This window comes from Bufo bufo, chromosome 3 (genome assembly GCF_905171765.1).
Source record: "Bufo bufo chromosome 3, aBufBuf1.1, whole genome shotgun sequence".
NCBI lineage: Eukaryota > Metazoa > Chordata > Amphibia > Anura > Bufonidae > Bufo > Bufo bufo.
The window spans coordinates 111,412,602-111,429,918 of record NC_053391.1 but is presented as its reverse complement, the minus strand read 5'-3'; positions in this window follow the sequence as shown (position 1 = coordinate 111,429,918).

Sequence of the window (17,317 nt, the reverse complement as noted above, 5' to 3'; positions counted from 1 at the left end):
ACGCCAATTCCTTTTATGTGCCACCAATACACGCAAAAAGGAACTTTAGAAACATATAACTGCACCGCTGAACGGCAAATATAATTTTCTTTTGCCACTAATACACAACAAAAAGGGCTGTAATTTTTGCACTTCACCACACAACGGCTAATAAGCCCTTTTTTTTCCCCCACTAATACAAGCCAAAAAAATGCTTTAGAACATACACTCACCTAAAGAATTATTAGGAACACCTGTTCTATTTCTCATTAATGCAATTATCTAGTCAACCAATCACATGGCAGTTGACTTCAATGCATTTAGGGGGGGGGTGGTCCTGGTCAAGACAATCTCCTGAACTCCAAACTGAATGTCCAGAATGGGAAAAGAAATGTGATTTAAGCAATTTTGAGCGTGGGCATGGTTGTTGGTGCCAGACTGGCCAGTCTGAGTATTTCACAATCTGCTCAGTTACTGGGATTTTCACGAACAACCATTTCTAGGGTTACCAAAGAATGTGTGAAAAGGGAAAAAACATCCAGTATGCGGCAGTCCTGTGGGCAAAAATGCCTTGTGGATGCTAGAGGTCAGAGGAGAATGGGCCGACTGATTCAAGCTGATAGAAGAGCAATGTTGACTGAAATAACCACTCGTTACAACCGAGGTATGCAGCAAAGCATTTGTGAAGCCACAACACGCACAACCTTGAGGCGGATGGGCTACAACAGCAGAAGATCCCACCGGGTACCACTCATCTCCACTACAAATAGGAAAAAGAGGCTAAATTTTGCACGAGCTCACCAAAATTGGACTGTTGAAGACTGGAAAAATGTTGCCTGGTCTGATGAGTCTCGATTTCTGTTGAGACATTCAAATGGTAGAGTTCGAATTTGGCGGTAAACAGAATGAGAACATGTATCCATCTCTGATGGCTACTTCCAGCAGGATAATGCACCATGTCACAAAGCTCGAATCATTTCAAATTGGTTTCTTGAACATGACAATGAGTTCACTGTACTAAAATGGCCCCCACAGTCACCAGATTTCAACCCAATAGAGCATCTTTGGGATGTGGTGGAACGGGAGCTTCGTGCCCTGGATGTGCATCCCTCAAGTCTCCATCAACTGCAAGATGCTATCCTATCAATATGGGCCAACATTTCTAAAGAATGCTATCAGCATCTTTTTGAATCAATGCCACGTAGAATTAAGGCAGTTCTGAAGGCAAAAGGGTGTCCAACACCGTATTAGTATGGTGTTCCTAATAATTCTTTAGGTGAGTGTATAACTTCACCACAAAAGGGCAAATAAGACGTAGAAATATTTCCTTGTAATAAACCCTATTAATGGCTGTATCAAACAGCACTTGCACCCCAATAACAAGTTTGCTGGAATTACAGAGCTGTATAATGGCAATTTGAAACCCCAGTCAGTGCAGCAAGGTGTAATAGGATTGTTCCTATTACCCAGGCTGTAACCTCCTCTATTGAACCCTGTTCTACATAATTGCTGTGAAATGATTCCTCCCTATCCTTTCCCTACACCTTGAATAATCTTGCCCTGCACGTGTAAATCATTTTTTTAGCACAATGTCTTTCCTACCACTGTCCCTAGTGCCTGCTGACATCTCTCTCTGCACTAAGTACACTGGAAAAATGTCAGAATCCAAGGTGGCTGAGACTATTTATAGGTCTGTGACATCACAGGGCTGGCTGGCTGCTGATTGGCTGCATGCATGGCATTATGGGTGATCCCACCTTTCCAGAGTTCCTTGCTCCATGTCCTCACATGTGCAGCAGCCAATTTTTCCTGAAATTCGGATTGAATTGCACTTCGTCAACTTTGATTTGGTCATCTCTAGCTGTAATATATTAAATGCATAAAAACCTGCCAATAGCCAATTCCCAAGAGCAGTGCAAGAGGCCTAACAGTTTGAGTTTTTTTTTTTGTTTACCCATTGAAAAATGTAGGACCTAAATTAATGTACTACTGGAAAACAGTAACGCAGTAGGTGTGGACCCACTTGCCAACTAACCAGTTTGACTTATGAGGGCTTACTCTCAGAGCGTTATCATGGCTGTCCCCTGGTTTTCACCCTTTAACGCCTATATATGGATCTTGACTTTGCTGCAAAGAAGCCACCAGCCACCATCTCTTGATATAGTTCCAGTGTAGTTAGTAGATGACCCACAGGGTCAGAGACAGAGACACTGGTGCAAAGGGAGTCGGGCAATATTCGAAGTTCGGTAACAGGCTAAGATCGGGGCAGGCAACATATAAACTAATCATATAAGTCTGAAGTCAGAGCAGGTGGCAATGGGGCAATAAGAGAAATGGGCTAAGGTTAATGGCAAAAACACTTAATTAAAAAAAAAGTTAATTTCCCAGGGTTGAGGGCTGCACTTCAGGACATAGACTAGGAGCAACTATTGAAAGAATCAGTACTTAGAGTCCAGCTCACCTGCTGTATTGTTCTTGACAATAAAATCCTGGTGCACGGAAAGGGTAAGACCTTGGGAAACTTGATTAATGAGTACGTCCAGCACCGGAAGATATAAAGCTGTGCATTCCTTTTATTACAGTGATAAAATTTAGGCAGCAATTCAACAATATCCAGTATCATCCATCTGACAGTCAACGCGTTTCAAACAAAACTGTTGCCCAGAGCAGCATGTGACCCAGGCTCTATATAAGCTTGAGTCATATAGCGCTGCAAGTCAATCTGCTGTTACAAGTGTAGGGAGAGGATGCTGCTGGACTTGTGATTTCAGGGAGAGAATAGGAGAGAATCTAACTCAGCGATCTACAGAGAAATAGTTGTGTGGGTGCAGGGCACAATCGTTTTAGGAAATGTTTGTCCAGCTCACCTATTCGGCATATAGTGTCCCGTGTGCCCGGAGTCAAGCCAGCAAGTTCCTGGACGTATAGGCAAAGTAAATCAAAGGACGATTCCCGCACATATTGTTCTTCCCATAAAATCTTCCTCTTTATTGAATCACATCATATGCGGAACAGTATCACAAACAAGCAGTTGTTTACCGCGTTTTGGAGACCTTCTCCTTAGTCGTAACAATGTGGTCTGAGAGTTTAGAAACATTTAAAGACCCATGTACCCTCCCCAACTAGTGGGTAGTGGTAAACATGATGTCATGAATTGATCAACCCAAAGACTCACCCCCTGGAGTATCATTCTCAGTAGACAAAATAGACCCCACATGATGCTTTCCACACAACCCTGCGCTTAGACTATGCATATCATAGCTGGAGGCTTTCACATATCAAAAGAGCAAGTACAAGCGCAAGGTGTGAGGAAACGCATCGTGTGAATAGGGCCATATACAAAAAAATCAATGACAGATAAAATATACAAACATATAACCTGTGGAGAACTCTACATGCGAAAATGGGTAAACAGATTATATATGGCCGCAATCTTCAAGTTGTTATGATATAAATGGACGTGTTGGAATTAGCTTGCAAAACAAACCATGATAGACAGACATATGATATAGTATAACATATGACAAATAACATCCAATGGCAACTGGAAGATTAAATGATAACTTCCAGTGTGAGAGGTTATTGGTAAATATATATCAATTCTTTCTTTTGGTTGAGACATGTTGGCACCTGTGACAAACTGCCATTTGCCACTGGGCATTGTAGAGGACTTATGGCTAGCCTCCTGCCCTACGACTATGGCCCCGGGACAAGTTGCCCTTCAGGAACAGTGTGACAGAACTGTGCCGCATGTCTGGACTGTTGGTGGGACCGAACGCGGTCAGCGGTGTATGCTGGGGATTCTGTGGATCTGGAATCGGATGCGCAGATACACGAACACCGCCTGACCCTTAACCTTCTTCCATGCTGAACTTTCAGCTCCAGAGACTAAGTCCCGTTCGAAGATGGGACTTAGTCGTTTTTCTGCATGAAATTGACCGACCGCACAGCCCAAATCTATGGAAACTGTTTTGGGCAGGAAATTGTGCTTGCGGTCGGTCATAAAGGACTTCCACTAAACTTTTTGATCCGCTGAAGGGATTTGTGTGATTTTTGGAAGTGTTTATGTTTGATGTATGCTGAGTTTAAATATGTAATTTTTATGGAGATGGAATGTATGGTTTTAAAGTTACAGTGTATGTTTAAAAACTGTATTTTTACTGTCTGTGATAGTTATGTTAATCCATAATTATATCCCAGACAGAAGGGAGGATTTTGTGTATTTGGGTGGTAATTCCTGCCCTATTGTTCCCACATGTGTATTGGTGATTTCCCTTTGTCCTGAGAGATAATTGAATTGCTCTTCGGGTGTCTCCTTGGCAGAGAGGAGGAAACCATGATGCATTGTGGGGACCTGCATAAATACGGGCAGGTAGCCCTCAATAAAGAGTTCAGTTCATGTTTTTCTAACCCTTCAAAACGAAGCCTCGTCTCGTTATTGGAGGGAATTGCTGCATCATGCTGGGGATTGCTATGCTCTGCATATTCCCTGGAGGAGAGATCTTTCCCACACGGTCCTGAATGCTGGAGGTTCATTCAGGGTGGAAGGAAGACGGCGCGGCTCCAGTTAAGCTACGGCGGTTGTGGAATCTGCGGTGGTCGTGGTGTCCAGTGCTGTGCTTGTGGTCCTCGGCGCAAGCTAGGAAGCGTCCATTAACGGAAGCGGATCCGTTACAGCACCCTTGTATTTAAAAGGAAAATCCAAAAGGCCTCTCTCAAAAGTATTTTCTTTTGATGGTCCCCTCCCCTGGCTGGCACCATTACCTTCTCAATTGCAAATGCACGGACGGATCCCATGTTGCGGTTGTTTGTGTGGATGAAGTGTTTGGCAGCACCAGAAATATTAAGGATAGATGGATTTGAGATGTAGTTCAGATGTTCTAGTATTCTGTTTTTAAACTTAGGTATGGTGCTGCCAACATACATCAAATCACACTCCACACATTGCATAACATAGATTACCCCCGTGCTATTGCAATTGATATATGTTTCTATAGGGAAAGTTGTTGAATGATCAGCATTATGAAAGCTTTTTTGAACTGATACATACTTGCATGTTTTACAAGGATGGCTACCCCACTTTGTGAAGCCTTTGTAATTAATCCACATGCTCTGTAATTTTTTGTTTTTGTTGGCCACGTACAGGGAAGGGGAAAGGGAACTTGCCATGGTTGATGCTTTTCTAGGCACTATTTTGCAGCCATTTTTTTAAAGCATTGTACAGAATATTGTCATCAAATAAAATAGGCAGACACTTCTGCACAATGCTTCGTATTTTATTAAACTGCCAGCTGTATGTCAAAACCAATGTAGGTGGATCTTTCTCTACTATCTCCCGTTTACTTTTATCTTTAATTTGTATATGATCATTATTCATAACTTCCTTGTTGGTTTGATTTGCTGCACTGACTTTTTGATCTGCAATTGTTTTACGGGTATTTTTGGATCCAAATAATAAATCATATCTGGATTTATTTGACACTATATTAAACCCTCTTTCTAGCATCCATGTTGGATATCCTCTGATTTTTAATCTCATCTTGATACCTTCACATTCTTTTTGAAAAGCCACTTCTGTATTACAGTTTCTGCGTGCACACATGAATTCCCCCACAGGTATGGCTCTTATGACATGCGCCGGATGATGGCTGTTCTCATGCAATATAGAGTTTCCTGCTGTTGTTTTCCTATGGGTCTCCGTATAGATTACTTCATCTGGGACACCAGTTAATTTCAAATCTAGGAAACTAATGGACTCCACCTCCACAGTACACGTAAATCGCAAATTGTACGTCTTGTCATTCAGATAATGCTTGAAATCCGATACGGCAGATACATCGCGTCCCATATGATGTGCAGGTCGTCGATGTATCTGCCGTACCACGCCAAACAGCGACTAAAAGGGCAGTCAACATTGTATATACATCTCTGCTCCCAGTATGCCATTGTGAGGTTTGCCAGTAAAGTAAATGATAATATATATACAGGTCTTTCATTTAATGAACAGTTATCTCTCCTCTGTCTCTCAGATCTCCATGCAGAATCAGGTGGGGTAGAACCAATAGAGCCAGGAAAGGGATTTAAAACACATAATCCACATTTTTTACCCCTTAATCTCCAGAACCACTAGTATGGACACCTTTCAGGACTTACTTGAAAAATAATTAACAGGGCTATATAATAATACTATGTTAGAGGTACGATCTAATAATCTTTCTAGCTCCTTAAAACAGGCCCTGGTGGAATTAGAATCCATGACAGAAGTGGTTATCAAGATGGCCGATAAAGGTGGATCCATTGTGGTTCTTGATAAAAACAGTTATGAAAAACAGGTAGGGAAAATTTTGTGTGATGCGTCCACATATAGAAAGCTTGATAAAAACCCACTCGTGGAATACAAATGTGAGTACAATTTACTTATTCAGAAAGGATTAACTTTGGGTTTTTTCAATGACTCACAATACCGCTTTCTCTGTGTGAACGCACCCATAACCCCATCATGCACGCCTTGCCAAAAGGTACACAAAGGGCTGGTTTCCCCTTCATTGCGCCCCATTATCTCAGGCATTGGGTTCCTAATGGAACGCATGGGTAATTGGCTGGACAATATATTACAGCTTTTGGTAAAACAAATACTGGGATATCTTAAAGATACAGGAGATGTGTTGCGTGCTATGTATGATTTTGTCTGGCACCCACAATACAAGTGGGTTACTGCCGATGTTGAAGCTTTGTATCCATCGATCCCCCACGGGGTGGCTCTTATGGCTTTAGAATTCCACCTCCATAGATATACTGGTCATTCGGATGATTTTATCGACTATGTATGTGAGGTCACATCTTTTCTACTCACACACAACTATTGTATGTTTAATAACATGTATTATTTACAGATACGAGGGGTGTCAATGGGGGCAAAATTCTCGCCCTCTTTGGCAAACCTCACAATGGCATACTGGGAGGAGAGATGTATATACAATGTTGACGGCCCTTTTAGTCGTTGTTTGGCGTGGTATGGCAGATACATCGACGACCTGCACATCATATGGGACGGCGATGTATCTGCCGTATCGGATTTCAAGCATTATCTGAATGACAACACGTACAATTTGCGATTTACGTGTACTATGGAGTCCATTAGTTTCCTAGATTTAAAATTAACTGGTGTCCCAGATGAAGTAATCTATACGGAGACCCATAGAAAAACAACAGCAGGAAACTCTATACTGCATGCGAACAGCCATCATCCGGCGCATGTCATAAGAGCCATACCTGTGGGGGAATTCATGCGTGCACGCAGAAACTGTAATACAGAGTGGCTTTTCAAAAAGAATGTGAAGGTATCAGAGGATATCCAAAATGGATGCTAGAAAGAGGGTTTAATATAGTGTCAAATAAATCCAGATATGATTTATTATTTGGATCCAAAAATACCCGTAAAACAATTGCAGATCAAAAAGTCAGTGCAGAAAATCAAACCAACAAGGAAGTTATGAATAATGATCATATAAAAATAAAGATAAAAGTAAACGGGGAGATAGTAGAGAAAGATCCACCTACATTGGTTTTGACATTACGGCTGGCAGTTTAATAAAATACGAAGCATTGTGCAGAAGTGTCTGCCTATTTTATTTGATGACAATATTCTGTACAATGCTTTAAAAAAATGGCTGCAAAATAGTGCCTAGAAAAGCATCAACCATGGCAAGTTCCCTTTCCCCTTCCCTGTAGGTAGCCAACAAAAAAAAAAAAATTACAGAGCATGTGGATTAATTACAAAGGGTTCACAAAGTGTGGTAGCCATCCTTGTAAAACATGCAAGTATGTATCAGTTCAAAAAAGCTTTCATAATGCTGATCATTCAACAACTTTCCCTATAAAAACATATATAAATTGCAATAGCACGGGGGTAATCTATGTTATGCAATGTGTGGAGTGTGATTTGATGTATGTTGGCAGCACCATACCTAAGTTCAAAAACAGAATACTAGAACATCTGAACTACATCTCAAATCCATCTATCCTTAATATTTCTGGTGCTGCCAAACACTTTATCCACACACACAACCGCAACATGGGATCCGTCCGTGCATTTGCAATTGAGAAGGTAATGGTGCCAGCCAGGGGAGGGGACCATCAAAAGAAAATACTTTTGAGAGAGGCCTTTTGGATTTTCCTTTTAAATACAAGGGTGCCAACAGGTCTCAACCAAAAGAAAGAATTGATGTATATTTACCAATAACCTCTCACACTGGAAGTTAGCATTTAATCTTCCAGTTGCCATTGGATGTTATTTGTCATATGTTATACTATATCATATGTCTGTCTATCATGGTTTATTTTGCAAGCTAATTCCAACACGTCCATTTATATCATAACAACTTGAAGATTGCGGCCATATATAATCCATCTGTTTACCCATTTTCGCATGTAGAGTTCTCCACAGGTTATATGTTTGTATATTTTATCTGTCATTGATTTTTTGTATATGCCCTATTCACACGATGCGTTTCCTCACACCTTCCGCTTGTACTTGTTCTTTTGATATGTGAAAGCCTCCAGCTATGATATGCATAGTCCAAGCGCAGGGTTGTGCGGAAAGCATCATGTGGGGCTATTTTAACTAATGTCTACTGAGAATGATACTCCAGGTGTGAGTCTGGGTTGATCAATTCATGACATCATGTTACCACCACCCACTAGTTGGGGGAGGGTACATGGGTCTTTAAATGTTTCTAAACTCTCAGACCACATTGTTACGACTAAAGAGAAGGTCTCCGAAACGCGTAAACAACTGCTTGTTTGTGATACTGTTCCGCATATGATGTGATTCAATAAAGAGGAAGATTTTATAGGAAGAACAATAAGTGCCGGAATCGTCCTTTTCATTTTACTTCACTATCGTTTTACCCTGCCATGAGCTCATTGACCAAAAAAAACTAACTTTTATAATTCTGTTAGTTGGTGGGCGGCGGCGGCGGCTATTTTATGCAAGCTCAGTGCACCAGCACTACATCTGAGCTTTTGGGACATTGCAAATCACCATTTTTTTGGGCAAACTACAACATCTGGATTAGTCAGTGTGCAATTTAAGGTAGAAATACACCCATCATTTTCTGGGGTTTTAAAAACACACTTTTTTTTCTTTCAAAAAACAGTATTTTCCTGATCTGCAAGTGTTAAATTCAAGTTTAATATATACAGCTTTCATATTCTACAAGATCACAGAAATATAGTGGCCAATATGGGGGAACTGCTCAGACCCCAAACACTGTAGCGTGTTTCTCATTGGGGAAGAAGTCCCACCGCATGGGCAAAGAAATATTTCATTTAGGTCTACATTGGTTCAGGCCGTGTGAGATACACCCTCTACATACAGGGGTTTGATTCAGGCATTTGAAATACAGCCATTTTGGGGAAAGAAATATTTAATTTAGGCCTACACTGGTTCAGCCCATGTGAGATACACCCTCTACATACATGGATTTGATTCAGGCATTTGAAATACAGCCATTTTGGGGAAAGAAATCTTTAATTCACGCCTACACTGGTTCAGGCCGTGTGAGATACTCCCTTTAAATACAGGGGTTTGATTCAGGCATTTAAAATACAGCCATTTTGGGCAAAAAAATCTTTAATTGAGGCCTAGTCTGGTTCATTCCGTGTGAGATACAACCTTTACATACTGTCGTTCTATTCTACTAATAATTAAACACCCATTTAGGGCAAGATCCTAAATTCGAAAAATATGAGGAGAGCGTCAAATAAGGAACGTGGCCCAGGTCGTGGTGCTGCTGGTGAAGCTCCTGTTGCATGGAGAGGACGTGATCGATCTGTACTAGCTACACGCACAAGTTAAACCCCTTCCTCAGGTGCGAGTAGGCGACAAAATTTGTAGCGGTGACCTATGTAGTTCGGAGGAAGAGGCGGTGGTCGCACAGAGCCACCAGCACAGCAGAAGAGGGAGCAGAGTGCAAAAGCGGAGAGGCCGTCCTCTAGACAGTACGCCTCCTACTGCCCACCGCAGCAAGGGACCAAGCAGACCAAATCCAGCTCCAAGGAGTTCCCTGGTTTGGCAGTTCTTCAGACAATGTGTTGATGACAAGACACCAGTGGTTTTCACGCTGTGCAATCAGAGCCTGAAGCGAGGCATAAACGTTCTCAACCTGAGCACAACCTGCATGACTAGGCATTTAAGTGCAAAGCACGAGCTGCAGTGGAGTAGACACCTCAAAAAACAAAAAAGGTCTCTGGCTCCTCCTGCTTCCTCTTCTGCTGCAGTCTCGGCCTCTTCATCCACCTCTGGAGTAACAGTGCCACCTGCCACCCCACAAACAGAAAATCTGCCAGCAACACCAACACCTGGGTCACCAAGCATCTCCACAATGTCCCACGGAAGCGTTCAGCTCTCCATCTCCCAAACGCTGGAGAGGAAGTAACCCCCTACCCACCCGCGATCCCTAGCCCTGAATGCCAGCATTTCTAAATTACTGGCCTTTGAAATGCTGTCACCCCGTCTGGTGGAGACAGATAGTTTTAAAGGCCTTATGGCGGTGGCTGTCCCACAGTATGTCGTGCCCAGCCGCCACTACTTTTCAAGGTGAGCCATCCCTTCCCTGCACAACCAAGTAGGGGACAAAATCAGGTGTGCACTACGCAACGCCATCTGTGGCAAGGTGCACTTGACTACGGATACGTGGACCAGTAAGCACGGTCAGGGCAGTTATATCTCCCTAACAGCACACTGGGTAAATGCAGTGGCGGCTGGGCCTGAGGCGGATAGCAGTTTGGCGCATGTCCTTCCACCACCGAGGATTGCAGGGCGCTTCAGTTTGCCTCCTGTTGCTTCCTCCTCCTACTCTGCTTCCTCATCCTCTACCAGCTCCTCATCCGGTCAGAGTAACCCCTTCACCACCAACTTCAGCACAGCCAGGGGTAAACGACAGCAGGCAGTTTTAAAACTTATCTGTTTGGGGGACAAACCCCACACCGCGCAGGAGCTGTGGACGGGCCTTGAACAACAGACCAATGAGTGGTTTGTGTCAGTCCAAGCCCGGACTGGTGGTATGCGATAATGGGCGAAATCTCGTAGCAGCTCTGGGACTAGCCGGTTTGATTGCCTGGCGCATGTGCTGAATTTAGTGGTGCAGAGATTCCTTAAAAATTACACCGATATGTCAGAGCTGCTGCATAAAGTGCGGGCCGTCTGTGCGCGCTTTCGGCGCTCTAACCCTGCTGCTGCTCGCTGCTGCGTAACTTCGGCCTTCCCGCTCACCGCCTCATATGCGACGTGCCCACAAGGTGGAACTCCACCTTGCACATGCTGGCCAGACTGTGCAAGCAGCAGGCAATAGTGGAGTTTCAGCTGCAGCACGCACGGGTGAGTCGCTCTGCAGAACAGCACCACTTCACCACCAATGACTGGGCCTCCATGCGAGACCTGTGTTCCTTGTTGCGCTGTTTCAAGTACTCCACCAACATGGCCAGTGACGATAATGCTGTTGTCAGCGTTACTATCCCACTTCTATGCCTCCTTGAAAAACCGCTGCTGGCGATGATGGAAGAGGATGTGGCACAGGTGGAGGAGGAGGAAGAGGGATCATTTCATAGGGTTTCCGGCCAGTCATTCCCAAGTGGCTCCGAGGGTGGGTTCCTGCACCCTCAAACCCAAGGTACACAATTGTCCAGCCAGGGCACAGTTCTGAAGGATTAGGAGGTGGAGGATGAGGAGGAGGAGGAACCATGTTCACAGCAGGGTGGCACCCAGACCAGCTCATGGCCATCACTGGTGCATGGATGGGGGGATACAGAGGACACAGACGATACATCTCCCACAGAGGACAGCTTTTCGTTGCCTCTGGGCAGCCTGGCACACATGAGCGATTACATGCTGCAGTGTCTCCGCAACGACCGCCGAGTTGCCCACATTCTAACTTGTACTGATTACTGGGTGGCCACGCTGCTGGATCCCCGTTACAAGGACAACATACCGTCCTTAATTCCGTCACTAGAGCATGATCGTAAGATGCGCGAGTACAAGCGCAAGCTGGTAGACGCACTGCTGCTGGCATTCCCACCTGACAGCGGGGGCACAGTGGAAGCACAAGGCGAAGACAGAGGACGAGGAAGTGTACATAAGTAGAGTTGAGCGAATACCTGGATGTTCGGGTTCGAGAAGTTTGGCCGAACTTCCCGGAAATGTTCGGGTTCGGGATCCGAATTCGACCCGAACTTCGCCCCGAACCCCATTGAAGTCAAAGTGGACCCGAACTTTTCGACACTAAAAAGGCTATAAAATAGCCCAGGAAAGGGCTAGAGGGCTGCAAAAGGCAGCACAATGTAGGTAAATCCCCTGCAAACAAATGAATTAAAATTAAAATAAAATAAATTAAAATTAACCAATATCAATTGGAGAGAGGTCTCATGGCGGAGAATCGGGCTTCATGTCATAGCAGAGAATCAGGCTTCACGTCACCCACCACTGGAACAGGCCATTGTCAGATATTTAGGCCCCGGCACCCAGACAGAGGAGAGAGGTCCCATAGCAGAGAATCAGGCTTCATGTCATAGCAGAGAATCAGGCTTCAAGTCATAGCAGAGAATCAGGCTTTTATGGCATAGCAGAGAATCAGGCTTCACGTCACCCACCACTGGAACAGGCCATTGTCAGATATTTAGGCCCCGGCACCCAGACAGAGGAGAGAGGTCCCATAGCAGAGAATCAGGCTTCATGTCATAGCAGAGAATCATGTTTCATGTCACCCAACACTGGAACAGGCCACTGTCAGATATTTTTAGGCCCCGGCACCCAGACAGAGGAGAGAGGTCTCATAGCAGAGATTCAGGCTTCATGTCATAGCAGAGAATCAGGCTTCATGTCACCCAACACTGGAACAGGCCACTCTCAGATATTTTTAGGCCCCGGCACCCAGACAGAGGAGAGGTTCATTCAACTTTGGGTTGCCCCGCAATATAATGGTAAAATGAAAATAAAAAAAGGATTGAATGAGGAAGTGCCTTGGAGTACAATAATATATGGTTAAGGGGAGGTAGTTATAAATGTCTAATTTGCACAAGGGATGGACAGGTCCTGTGGGATCCATGCTTGGTTAATTTTTATGAACGTCAGCTTGTCCACATTGGCTGTAGACAGGCGGCTGCGTTTGTCTGTAATGACGCCCCCTGCCGTGCTGAATACACGTTCAGACAAAACGCTGGCCGCCGGGCAGGCCAGCACCTCCAAGGCATAAAAGGCTAGCTCTGGCCACGTGGACAATTTGGAGACCCAGAAGTTGAATGGGGCCGAACCATCAGTCAGTACGTGGAGGGGTGTGCACATGTACTGTTCCACCATGTTAGTGAAATGTTGCCTCCTGCTAACACGTTCCGTATCAGGTGGTGGTGCAGTTAGCTGTGGCGTGGTGACAAAACTTTTTTACATCTCTGCCATGCTAACCCTGCCCTCAGAGGAGCTGGCCGTGACACAGCTGCGTTGGCGACCTCTTGCTCCACCTCTGCCTTCGCCTTGGGCTTCCACTTGTTCCCCTGTACTCGAAACAGCGCAACAAGGAACACAGGTCTCGCATGGAGGCCCAGTCATTGGTGGTGAAGTGGTGCTGTTCCGCAGCGCGACTGACCCGTGCGTGCTGCAGCTGAAACTCCACTATGGCCTGCTGCTGCTCGCACAGTCTGTCCAGCATGTGCAAGGTGGAGTTCCACCTGGTGGGCACGTCGCATATGAGGCGCTAAGCGGGAAGGCCGAAGTTACGCTGTAGCGCCGACAGGCGAGCAGCGGCAGGATGAGAATGCCGGAAGCGCGTACAGACGGCCCGCACTTTATGCAGCAGTTCTGACATGTCGGGGTAGTTGTGAATGAACTTCTGCACCACCAAATTCAGCACATGCGCCAGGCAAGGGATGTGCGTCAAACCGGCTAGTCCCAGAGCTGCAACGAGATTTCGCCCATTATCGCACACCACCAGGCCGGGCTTGAGGCTCACCGGCAGCAACCACTCGTCGGTCTGTTGTTCTATACCCCGCCACAATTCCTGTGCGGTGTGGGGCCTGTCCCCCAAACATATGAGTTTCAGAACGGCCTGCTGACGTTTACCCCGGGCTGTGCTGAAGTTGGTGGTGAAGGTGTGTGGCTGACTGGATGAGCAGGTGGAAGAAGAGGAGGAGGAAGCCGAGTAGGAGGAGGAGGCTACAGGAGGCAAAGAATATTGCCCTGCGATCCTTGGCGGCGGAAGGACGTGTGCCAAACAGCTCTTCGCCTGGGGCCCAGCCGCCACTACATTTACCCAATGTGCAGTTAGGGAGATATAGCGTCCCTGGCCGTGCTTACTGGTCCACGTATCTGTGGTTAGGTGGACCTTGCCACAGATGGCGTTGCGCAGTGCACACTTGATTTTATCGGATACTTGGTTGTGCAGGGAAGGCACGGCTCTCTTGGAGAAGTAGTGCCGGCTGGGAACAACATACTGTGGGACAGCAAGCGACATGAGCTGTTTGAAGCTGTCTGTGTCCACCAGCCTGAATGACAGCATTTCATAGGCCAGTAGTTTAGAAATGCTGGCATTCAGGGCCAGGGATCGAGGGTGGCTAGGTGGGAATTTACGCTTTCTCTCAAATGTTTGTGAGATGGAGAGCTGAACGCTGCCGTGTGACATGGTTGAGATGCTTGGTGACGGAGGTGGTGGTGTTGGTGGGACATCCTCTGTTTGCTGGGCGGCAGGTTCCAACGTTCCTCCAGAGGCGGAGGAAGAGGCCGAGGCGGCGGCAGCAGCAGAAGAGGTAGCAGGGGGAGCCTGAGTGACTTCCTTGTTTTTAAGGTGTTTACTCCACTGCAGTTCATGCTTTGCATGCAGGTGCCTGGTCATGCAGGTTGTGCTAAGGTTCAGAACGTTAATGCCTCTCTTCAGGCTCTGATGGCACAGCGTGCAAACCACTCGGGTCTTGTCGTCAGCACATTGTTTGAAGAACTGCCACGCCAGGGAACTCCTTGAAGCTGCCTTTGGGGTGCTCTGTCCCAGATAGCGGTGGCCAGTAGCAGACGGACTCTCTTGGCGGCGGGTGTTCTGCTTTTGCCCACTGCTCCCTCTTTTGCTACGCTGTTGGCTCGGTCTCACCACTGCCTCTTCCTCCGAATTCTGAAAGTCAGTGGCACGACCTTCATTCCATGTGGGGTCTAGGACCTCATCGTCCCCTGCATCGTCTTCCACCCAGTCTTCCTCCCTGACCTCCTGTTCATTCTGCACACTGCAGAAAGACGCAGCAGTTGGCACCTGTGTTTCGTCATAATCACAGACGTGCTGAGGTGGTATTCCCATGTCCTCATCAGGAAACATAAGTGGTTGTGCGTTAGTGCATTCTATCTCTTCCACCCCTGGGGAAGGGCTAGGTGGATGCCCTTGGGAAACCCTGCCAGCAGAGTCTTCAAACAGCATAAGAGACTGCTGCATAACTTGAGGCTCAGACAGTTTCCCTGATATGCATGGGGGTGATGTGACAGACTAATGGGCTTGGTTTTCAGGCGCCATCTGTGCGCTTTCTGCAGAAGACTGGGTGGGAGATAATGTGAACGTGCTGGATCATCTGTCGGCCACCCAATTGACTAATGCCTGTACCTGCTCAGGCCTTACCATCCTTAGAACGGCATTGGGCCCCACTAAATATCGCTGTAAATTCTGGCTGCTACTGGGACCTGAGGTAGTTGGTTCACTAGGACGTGTGGCTGTGGCAGAACGGCCACGTCCTCTCCCAGCACCAGAGGGTCCACTAACACCACCACGACCATGTCCGCGTCCCTTACTAGATGTTTTCCTCATTGTTACCGTTCACCACAATAAGAAAAAAATTATTTGGCCCAATGTATTGAATTCAAATTCAGGCCTTTTTTTTACAGGCACCTAACACTATCTGGCTATCTATTTAGGTACCGTATTACACTAATACAGTCACAGCAGTAACGACAGATTTAGCTGAATATAAATTGTAGGCCTAGTATTTAGGTGCTGGATGACAGGTATCCCTTTTACGGACAGAATTAAACTTGGAAATGCACGGTAGCGTGTGAAGTTATTGAGGATGACCCTATCCGCACCTTCAATCTAATATACCCTTTTATGGATAGATTTAACCTTGGCCTGATAGAGCAGAAACCACTAATTTAGGGAATTGCTAAGTTGGGAATTGTATTCAACCCAGAACAAAAACTGTGCTTCGGCAGACAGCAGACAGTATTACAATTGACTAGCCACAGCTGAAACACCAGATTTAGGGTACTGCTATTTTGGCAATTTTATTTTACCCCTCAATAAAATAGCAAGCACAGCCAAGCCCCTGATGTAGGATATAGCAAAAAAACAACAACACACTATTGATGGTTAAAAATGGACTTGGTGGCAGCTTGTGCTGGCGCACCACAAGACACAAAATGGCCGCCGATTACCCCAGAAAAAAGTGACTGAAAAACGCTCTGTGCAGCCTTAAAACAGTGAGCAATTGAATAGTATAGGTTGTATGATACACAGCTGTATATCGATCACTTCAGTAAATAAATCCCTGCCTAATCTCGCCCTAACAGCAGCAGCTGCATCCTCTCCCTACACTGATCAGAGCAGAGTGACGTGCGGCGCTACGTGACTCCAGCTTAAATAGAGGCTGGGTCACATGCTGCACTGGCCAATCACAGCCATGCCAATAGTAGGCATGGCTGTGATGGCCTCTTGGGGCAAGTAGTATGACGCTCGTTGATTGGCTGCTTTGCAGCCTTTCAAAAAGCGCCAAGAAAGCGCGGAACACCGAACCCGAACCCGGACTTTTAGGAAAATGTTCGGGTTCGCTCATCCCTATACATAAGCATACACGAACAAAGGATAAACTGACACTAGACAGGTATAGTAGAAAAAATATACATATACTTTATTAAACAATACATAAAAAATCATTATTTAATTGGGTGATATATCACATCAGATAAAAAGGAGGACTACACCTGAGGGGACATAACATGATTACATACAAAGAAGGGGGCAAGGAGGTCAGCACTCAGCTATACCTCAGCTAAGATTCACAAATAGCTAGAAAAAGTGCAAGTGCATATCTCAAAGCTTGTAACATTTTCGGGTGAAATTCACCAAATTTTTGGATGTATAGTACCACTGCTATACCTAGTAGGCCGGTTAAATAAATAAATAAATAAATTGTCATTAACATTTTCTAGTGAAATTAACCAATTTTTGGGTGTATAGTACCACTGCTATGCCTAGTAGGCCAGTTAAAAAATAAAAATTGTCATTAACATTTTTGGGTGAAATTCACCAATTTTTGGGTGTAT